Below are 10200 nucleotides of genomic sequence, written 5' to 3'. Positions count from 1 at the left end.
AAAACTAATGCCTCCTTTCTGAGATTATCCGGGATCACGAATTCAGAAGCTGATACAGTAGGCAGGCAATGCCAAGGTCTGCTGCCAACCAGAATTAGAAGGCAAGGGAATTAGCTATCAAACTAGAAGGCAGAATTTGACTAAACAAGCTTGATTCATTGCCTACACTTTAGCCAAATGTCCAGTCTATTAGGCCTTTGAAGCTTTAAAGAAAAGTGCATTTAAATGTTTTAAATTAATACACAATTATACCATTTCCAATTTTCTTTTTTCCCTTTAACCCTTCTCATATGCTACCCCAGTCTCTCAAATTCATGGCCTCTTTTTCTTTGTTTTAGGTACACACAAACTCTCTGCCTCCCTCCCCCCTCTTTCTTTCTCTCTCTCTCTCTCTCTCTCTCACACACACACACACACACACACACAAACATACATACACACACACACACACACTTTTAGGTACACACAAACTCTCTGCCCCACCCTCACACAAACACACACACAAACATACATACATACATACATACACACACACACACACACACACACACACACACACACACACACACATTCCTTTTGCTCTCACCATTCCTTAATTGCCTGGAGTTCTTCATGTAGGTGTTGTGCTCCCTGAGATTTCTGACATTCATGTGCCTATTGGTCCTGTCTTGTTCAAGTGCAGTTTAAGGAGCAGCATTGTTGAGGTACCTTGGTACAGTTTTCCTGTTATTCTCACAGCAGATTTCTTGGCCCCCTGGCTCACACAATCTTTCTGCTTCCTCTTCAGGAATGTTCCCTGAGCTTTAAGTGCAGGAGTGTATTATTTATGTTTTCCATTACCACAATAAACACCATAACCAAAAGTAACATAGTAAGAGGAAAGGGTTCTTTCGTCTTGTCTTATACCTTTAGGTAACACTTCCTCACTGAGGAATGCAGGGTAGGAATTTAAGACTGGAAACTAGAAGCAGGAGCTGAAGCAGAAGCCATGGAGGAATGCTGTTTCCGGGTTTGCTCCCCATGGGTTCTTCATCTTGCTTTCTTAAGCAGATCAAGACCATCTGCTTAGTGTGGAATTGACCACTGTTGGCTAGTCCCTCCTGGATCTATCATTAATCAAGAACATGCCCCATGAAGTTCCCTATGGGCAATTTGGATGGAGGCATTTTCTTAAGTGATGTTTCTTTTTCCTAATGACTCTAGCTTCCATCAAATGGACAAAACAAACAAACAAAAACAACAAAATACCACAACCGAGAGAAGAAGTTGTAATGTAGATGTATCAATTGTGGCCAGACACTTCATAAACAGTCATCCTATGCATTTTGACCAGTTACAGTTTTGTCTAATGGTCCCCATCTCTTGCAAAGAGAATTGTCCTTGATGAAGGGTAGGAGCTACACTTTTCTGTGGGTAAAAGGGTAAACATTAAGAATGCAGTTAGGATTTCTCCTGGTTTAACAAAGTGGTTTTAGATTCTTCTCTAAGATCTATAAGCTTACTAGCTTAGGTAGTTGCATAAGTACCAGGCATGATTTAGCTCCCGTTGAAAAGACCTTGAATCCAATGAGACAAGTGTTAGTTACTGAGGTCTGAGTGCCACTATTGTGCTTTAGAGATATCACGCCATGGTGGTCATTGTTGAACTTCACAGGTGTGACATCTGGGCAGAACTATAACTTGGTTTCCTTCCTTGACAGCTGCCATGGCACTTTCTGGTACTATGGGACCTAGTCCTCAGGGAGGGAACTTTCAGGCTGTACCCAGCTCAGATCCTTTGCGTCTTCTGTCCCACGTGCATGGTATCTCCAGCAACAGGGAATCAATTGTCTTCCACTTCTGGGAGGCTATGGAGGACAGCAGCTTCAGCCTATCACATTGGGGTCACTTGGGCTCCCCTGGCCCTTTTCTCTCTTCAACATTTAGTATTTTTCTTGTGATTTCAAATGATTGCACTCTTTATGTAATGTAATGATAACATGTTTCTGTTATGTAATGTCTGATAACATGAACACACGGACCCATGAACACATGGAATCTTTGTAGGTTCCTTGTCTCATATTGTAGCGGAATTTGAATCCAGCAACATGGCAGCTTTGGCAAGGGATCATATCCAGGACCTACTAGGTCTGAGTGACTCAGCTGGAATGGCACACCTTCAATCTTTCTGGCTGGAATACAGACGCATCCTTAGGACACACCTTTAAGGTAAAATTAGTTTGTAGAAGGAAGCAGCCATGTTTGAAACTGATATCTAATTGAGGGGCAGATAAAGTTATTAATCAGAGAAAGATTTGGAAGAATGTACCGGAGATAGAATTGGTCCAGCTCTCAGGAGAACAGCGCAGGAAGGAGAAGCTATTTAAGAGCCGTGTGGGGAGAATCAGTCAGCGCGGAGTCAGTACAGTAAGTTCAGCAGAGTGGAGTTCAGTTTGGAAGAGTTAACAGTTCACTTCAGTTTGAAGAGTTCAGTTGGGTACAGCTGAGGTCAATTCAGAGAAGTTGAGCTCAGAGAGATTCATTTCATGGCATTCAGAGGCAGTTTTTCAAGCAGAGCAAATCAGACAGAAGCAAAGAGGAGGCAGTTTGAATGAGTCAGCCTAGAGAGGAGTTTGAGCCAGAACAGTTGAGTTAACTCAGCCAGCCAGCGTTCAGGAAGAGCTAGAAAGGGTGAATTTATTCAGCAGTAAGTCTTGAAGGCTGAAACATTCTAAGCCTAGTTTAGCAGTCTGGAATTTGAATCTTTCAAGGTCTGGACTTGCAGAAGATCAGATTATACTAAGACTCAAAGCTTTCAGGGACAGTTATATAGAAATGTTCTGGGCTCAGCCCAAGCCAGGTATTTGTATAGGTTGGTTATGGATCTCATCTCATTACTTCATCTGAGGAAAGAAACACAACATTTACATCATATATCAGAACTTTTTAAAGACATTTTAACTCACTTTAAATTTTTATACTTTTTCTTCTTTCTTTTGCTTTATAGGTCATTTGTTATAGCCTCCAATTCAATATTTTTTATGGGAGTCTTGGGTGTGTGAAAAAGTGGGTCTGTGGATTTGTGTGTGTGTGTGTACATGTGTGTGTGAGTGATGTGTTGTGTGAGTGATGTGTGTGTGTTTGTATGTATGTGTGTGAGAGTGGTTTTTGTATGTGTGCATGTGTGTGAGTGAATGGTTGTGGTGTGTGTGTGTGTGTGTGTGTGTGTGTGTCTTCTCTAGAGCTCTTTTCTCTCCTATTTGCTTGTTCTGTCCAATTTTGATGTGTCAGTTTCCATTTTACCTTATTTCATTCTGTTATCCCTTGGTAGCCTGTTTATTTCCTAATGAAAGAAAAGCTGTGGATCCTGGAATGGAGGGGTAGGAGGAGGAGAAACCATAATCATCACATATTATGTGAGGGAAAAAAATCTATCTTCTATAAAAGAAAAACAAGATGATTACCTTGAATTTTCAAGGTGGGTCCATGGCCATCCTGAGGGGGCATATAGGGAGAAGCAGAAGGGTAGCTTCAGAGACTCAGAGCACAGAGCATGACTGCTGGAGGGGAGACACACGCTAGGAATGCAGGTCCGGGGCTGGTGAGATGGCTCATCGGGTAAGAGCACTGACTGCTCTTCCGAAGGTCCTGAGTGCGGATCCCAGCAACCACATGGTGGCTCACAACCACCCGTAATGAGATCTGACACCCTCTTCTGGTGCATCTGAAGACAGCTACAGTGAATTACACCGGAGCAAGTGGGGCCGGAGCGAGTGGGGCCAGAGCGAGTGGGGCCGGCAGAGGTCCTGCGTTCAATTCCCAGCAGCCACACACATGGTGCCTCACGGCCATCTGTACAGCTACAGTGTACTCATACATATAAAATAAATAAAATAAAACTTAAAAAAAAAAAGAATGCAGGTCCACTATTGCAAAAGCAGGGCCACACAAAGAATGGGTTAACCGTTGGAGCCTCTAGAAAGAGTGTGTGCATTTTCTCAGTGCCTTAACATTAGCCTCATTTGACCAAATTGTGTATCTTAATTTGCAGAACAATATAAACCTTACATAAAAACCATAAATACATTTCTGTTATTTTAAGCCTCAGTGTTTGCAGTAATTTTCTATAACATCTACATGTAGACTTGATTGAGTTTCAGAAAATATAAGAATTCAAAGCTGCTTTGAAATGCAAAAAGGAAACATACACTAAACTTCCAATATATTGAGTGGCCATTAAAATTTTTTCTCTTCTAACATGGTACCTTAAAAACCTTAGTAAAAAGAGGGAATCAATAAAATAACAGTAGGGCACTAAAAGTGAAGAACAAAGTTCATAGACGCTAACCCAAGAATTAGCTGCATAATCATCTAATGGTTGGTAGTTTTATTCTCTTGTTCTCTTCAGGGAAACCTGTGATTCTGCTAAATGATCCTTCATCAAAGGCACAAAAATTTAATAAGACCAGCAAGGAAAAAAAAAAGAGTGCTTTGTTAATCCTCCAGTTAAGGCTTCCTCTACAAATCTAATTCGTGAATATATGACATTTTTGAAAGCCCAGTGTTCATGACATTTTCTTACTGCAAACCAGTTATTTAAGTAACAGATCCTGCTATGTGAGCTAATGAGAGAGAAGCTGTGGAGACCTCCCTCCCTGAAACTGAGCTGAAACAGGAACACAGTCTTACTCTGTTGTTTAATGTTCTAACAAAATATCTGTCATTGGATAATTTATGAAGAGCAGAGGTTTATTCTCCTTACAGATCAGTGTTGCTTTCCAACACACATGTCTTTCCTGTGTCATGCACAGGGGAGATCAGTGAAGACAGATACACACTAAGAATACACTTTGGCAAACTTGCTTTTATAAACAAACAAACCTTGGTAGGCAAAGACGTCATTAGTGAAATAGTGAAATAATGAAATAGTGAAATAATTGTGTGAGCCCACAAAAGCCAACTTTGCAAGGACAGCCTGAATTCATCCTTGAGAGCACAATGCTAGCAATCTAGTTACTACTTAACTAGCCTACCTCCTAACATCACTATGTTGGGATTCACATTACCGATGTATGATTTTAAAAGAGGGATCTCAACTATCATGCATGTCATACTTTAAACCTAAAGTCAGCAAGTGTCACAAAACAGAGTGGGCGACTAACATTTTTCCATAAGTTACTTTTAAGATGATGTGATGAAACACCATGACCAAAGAGACTTAAGGTTATTTGAGCTTGTGGTTTCAAAGGAGGGATGGAGTCCGTCATGTCGTGGAGGCATCCAACAAGCAGGAATCAGGAAACATAGGGATCACATCTTTAATTGCTTGCACAAATAGAGGAGGAAAAAAGCAAACAGGAAGTGGGGTGTGACTATAAACTCTTGAAGATTTCCCCCAATAACATACTTGCTGTAGCAACTAAATCTCTCCAAACAGGGCTATCAACTAGGGACCAAGTAGCAAAGTACCTGAACCTATTGGGGACATTCTGGTTCAATTCACTTGGAAGTGAAGATGGATATGAGGCATCTGACAGGGCTGGGATTCTTGGAGTCTTCAGGAGCACCAGGGAGTCACCTCAGACATCCTTGTAATAACATCATAGACCTCATCAGGAGTTGCCTTAGAAATTATACAATCCATACTTCTTCATAAAGCGGCTCATCCTCTTAAACACTCTCATGTTACACGGCTGTCTTAGGGCTGCTGTGAAGAAACACTGTGGCTGCAGCAACCTTTATAAAGGAAACCATTTCATTGGGGCTGGCTTACAGGATTAGTCAGTTATCGTCATAGCAGCAAACATGGCATCATACAGGCAGACATTCTGCTGGAATTGTACCTGAGAGTTCTGCATCTGGATCTCAGGCAGCAGGAAGAAACAGGGAGCCACTGGGCCTGGCTTGAGCCTCTGAATCCTCAGAGCCACCCCCAGGGACACACTTCTTCCAACAAGGCCTCACCTCCAATAATGTCACTCCCTATGAGTCTGTGTGGGCCATCTTCATTTAGGTCACCACACTGTCCTTGTTACTTCTATTGATCTGATTTATCCCTGAAAATTCTCTGTAAACATGAAGGCCTATGAAGTTCATATAGGTCACAGGTTCCTGGATTTTAAGATGAACTGCATAAAAGCAATACAAACCTCAACTGGATTGTTTCTCTTCCACTCTGCACTAATATTCGATCAACACATGGTCCCTGTTAGAACCACTTGGGATACTTGAATTCTTTCTCTAGGTAATGTAATCTGTTCTCAATAACACTCCCACATGATATCTACCAAAAATGTCATTATCTGTCTTGAGGATAACACTTTAGTCATGAATAAGGACATAAGATATAGTTCTCATATCAAAAGGGAAGGAAGGCGGCTAATACTTACTGAGGAATTTGGATTCTCCTGTCATATTTTATGTACTCATCCAAAGAGAAACTCAGGATCTGAGCCTATAAATCTGCATTGGGGATGTTCTTACATCTGCCTTCAATTGCAAGAATCACAGTTCATGTTCTCAAGTTCAGTAATAGGGCCCGAAATCTGTGATTCCTTTGTGTTTTGCCTATTTACTTTGTAACTACTTTATTTTCAGGTTTACCATTAATGTTGCCAGGTAAAAATCATAGAACATTGTTCCCCACCCGCAGGGATAAAATTATACTTTCATGTGTATGGATAACCAATAAAAGCAAACTTTTACATATATAATATAAGTTAATATAACATATAATATATAATATAATTATTAGATTGTATATTACATGTTATATAATATATAATATAATTATACATAATATACAATATAATTATATATAATATATAATATAAGTTGAACAGATACATACTTTTGTGCATGTCAAGTAAAATGTATTTAGCATTCTTGGCTACATTTAGTTTTTACAATAGATATATTTTATGGAATATTTCATACCAATCAAAATCTTTGGTAGAAAGTTAACAGAGAAATTACCTATAACCACAGAAATTATAAACAGTATCAATGTCAAGAAACATGGAGGATTGAATTTGATCATTGTAACCATTACGTATTAATTTTTTAATATAGTTATTTGGGCTATCATTTACTTTCCACAGTAGTATAACAGTAAATGGAGACTAAGAAGTCCTATTATAGTGGCAAGAAACCTATGTGAAATAAAATTTTCATAGTTACATTATTTGATTCCTGCTAGACCATTATGTCACAGTTAGCAAATAGCTTGTCTTTCATATGCTGACTACAAGTGGTTAGAGGATGACTCTCAGGTCATTCCTAGCCATAGTGAACAAAGGCTCATTGCTACATCACCAGCATCTAGCCCTGAGATCTAATCTTCTAGGTTGAACAAGATTAGTTGAGCAGTAGAGTTCACACCATGTATCTGCCCTTCCCACTCTAGCTTAGCAGTTAAATAAGGCTTGCTCTTCCAAGGAAAACCAGTTCATCAATTAAGACAGATTACCTTATCTCTTATTAATTGAAAAACTTGATATTCATTTTCTTATCATGAAGAGCACTAGAGAGAGTCTTTGATATCAGACATTTCAAAGATAGAATTTATCTTACTGAAATATGCTTTATATTTCAAAGTCATGTTGTAAATTCATGATTGAGGATGTGAGAAATGAAAGAAGCGTTAGTACTCTGTTCTCAGCAAGGTCTCAGTGTCTTTTCTATCAGACTGTTCTAAAAGCAGGAGGAACACACCCCTCTGGGTTTAGAAACAGCAGTGCCATAAACCATTTTCCCTGACTTAACATCTTTATAGTAAAAATTCTGCTATAATAAAATCATTGCTGAATTGTGTTTTTATGACTACAATATCTTCCATGACTTCTCAGTTAAAAATATTCTGGGGGAGGCAGGAAAATGTCATTTGTGCCATCGCATCAGTCTCCCCTTGTCAAGAGAAATGGAGTATAGTTTGTGATCGTTTTCTATTATTTTTAGAGTTTGATTCACAAATGTATATGCTTATAACACATTTAAAAATAAGTAGCAATAATTTATACTATCAAATTATTGTTATAAAAGTAACTACTATAAGTTTCAAAGTATCTGTTATCTGCTACATGTTTCTGTAGGAGACAATGTTTCATATTGCTAATACAAGTAAGCAGGCAACAGTTAATGAAGGCTCTACCTCTTAATATTGGCATGTCATTGGGGACAGTCACTTTTTACTATGAAGTTAAAATGTATCTATTAAATCCTGATATACTAATTTGTATTATGATGCTTCTAAAATTTAGCACATATATTGTGACAAAACCAAACACCTTTTGTGTGCTCAGCTAATTGCATATAAAAGACCCCTCTCTACTTTGAAGTCTCAATAATGGATGTAATTTAACAGTGGCCTCCTAGATATGGATGTGACTCAGTCACAAGTTATCAGCAACATACATTCATATGCAAATTGTACCTAGTAAATTCAAATCTCCCTGCACTTTCTGCGATCGACTGCAGTACAGCAAGATGAACAAAAGGAATCTTGACCACAGGCTTATGCAGACAAATGGCCAAGAGTTAAACTGATTTCGTCTCTTCTTCTAAAGTCTCTCAGATCCTACTCTCTTGCCTGGAGTTGCTCTTGCATTGACAATTCAGTCTATATGTAATTTATGAATTCCAGCACTTTCCACATATGTTTAAATGGCTACAATATATTAGTGTATTAATTTACAACATGCTAGTATAGATAGGTGGGTACAGCCATCTCACAGAAGGCTATTTTCTGATTACAAACAATAGCATAAAAAAAATTTCAGTTTCTCATAACTGAACTCTCACATTTGAACTCTGCAGACTGTCAAACAATATGAATAATCTGCACTGTTTTGTGACATCATGTCTTGCCCAACTCTCTCTTCTGTCTTTGTGTCCTTCCTGTAGTTTTAATGAGCATGTTCTCTTTACCATCAGTAACCTGCTTCCTTGGGTCAATATTTGTCTTCTTTTGCTGGATTGGTTTAGGAAAAAAATTTAAATACTTTTAAAGTGGTCAGAATAAACTTTCTATGTGGATTCCAGGGACTGTACTATCAGCTGCCCTTTGGTAATTTCTCCATTTATGAAAAATTTGTGTGTCTTATACTAGATTATTTTTTTCAACTCATTAAATTGTAAATAATACAACTGATTACCATACATGTGAATCAAAATAAAAACTTTGTGTAGTGATAGATTTGATTCTGCTTTTAGAAAATATAGTTTCAAGGATGTGATGTTAGTGTCCTAAAGGACACTAAACACCCGGCATGTGTCCAGGTTAGTGTCATCACTAACTTTGTTGGGAGAAGAATCAGCTTAGTGTCTCAGAAAGGAACACACACACACACACAATAATTCAGCAGCACAATTTCTTTTTGTAAAATAAAAGGGCACTAGAAGCCAAACTGAGCTAATAAATATATTTCCTAAAATATCCTTCTAAAAAAAAATCTCTGACCTGGATCATGATCGAGTCTCATCCCATTGGATGGCTCAGCTTAACAACATCATATAATTGGTTAATTGATGCAAAAGAGAAGTAGGACGTCCAGGAACTATGAACACTGGTTGGGCTGACTCACACACACACACACACACACACACACACACACACACACACACACATTTCTTATAACTTAATATAACTTAGAGTCAGCTGGGAAGAGGAAACCCAACTTGAAGTAAGGTCCCCATCAAACTGACCTTTGGCAATATCTTCAGGGATACTCTTCTGATTGCTAGATTAAGAGGAGCCAGTCCCACTGTGGTGAATCATTCTACAGGCCTGTGCTTATACCCAAGAACTGTATCTGAGAGTAAGTATGGAAATGGTATAGTAAGCAGTGTTTCTCCACGGTTTCTGCTTCGGTTCCTACTTAAGTTCCTTGTAGCCAGGGAAGAAGACACGCGGACACACTAGGTTCCTTCTGCAGCGACGTTTACTGCCCTCTCCCAGAGGGAAAAAGAGGTCGAGCCAGTAATCCGCACTGCTTATATACACCACAGTGCGGCATGTCTGCCCACAGTGCGGTGTGTCTGCCCATGATTGGCTGTTCGCTCATTACCCTACGTTATGCCCCAGAATGGGCCGTGACATGGCGTCTTTTTCACTCTACACACATGCACAAACAGTTCTCTACACACATGCGCAAATAGTTGTTTACTAGGAGTTAACAGCGGAAGTAGGCGCCATCTTGCCATGGTGAATGCCTCTCCAGCTTC

The 10200-nt window shown here is 39.2% G+C and overlaps 1 long non-coding RNA gene across 1 annotated transcript; it reads right to left on the bottom strand.

The window, feature by feature from the left end:
• Positions 1 to 1252: 1252 nt before the first annotated feature.
• On the bottom strand, positions 1253 to 5732 carry LOC116084679. The gene is made up of 2 exons (XR_004116215.1): positions 5449 to 5732; positions 1253 to 2882 (listed from the first exon to the last, which is right to left on the bottom strand). It is a non-coding gene; the product is annotated as an uncharacterized LOC116084679 (long non-coding RNA).
• Positions 5733 to 10200: the final 4468 nt, after the last annotated feature.

This window comes from Mastomys coucha, unplaced genomic scaffold (genome assembly GCF_008632895.1).
Source record: "Mastomys coucha isolate ucsf_1 unplaced genomic scaffold, UCSF_Mcou_1 pScaffold9, whole genome shotgun sequence".
Classification (NCBI taxonomy): Eukaryota; Metazoa; Chordata; class Mammalia; order Rodentia; family Muridae; genus Mastomys; species Mastomys coucha.
Note: the sequence above shows the minus strand (reverse complement) of the source record. Positions and strands in the feature narration are given on the sequence as shown.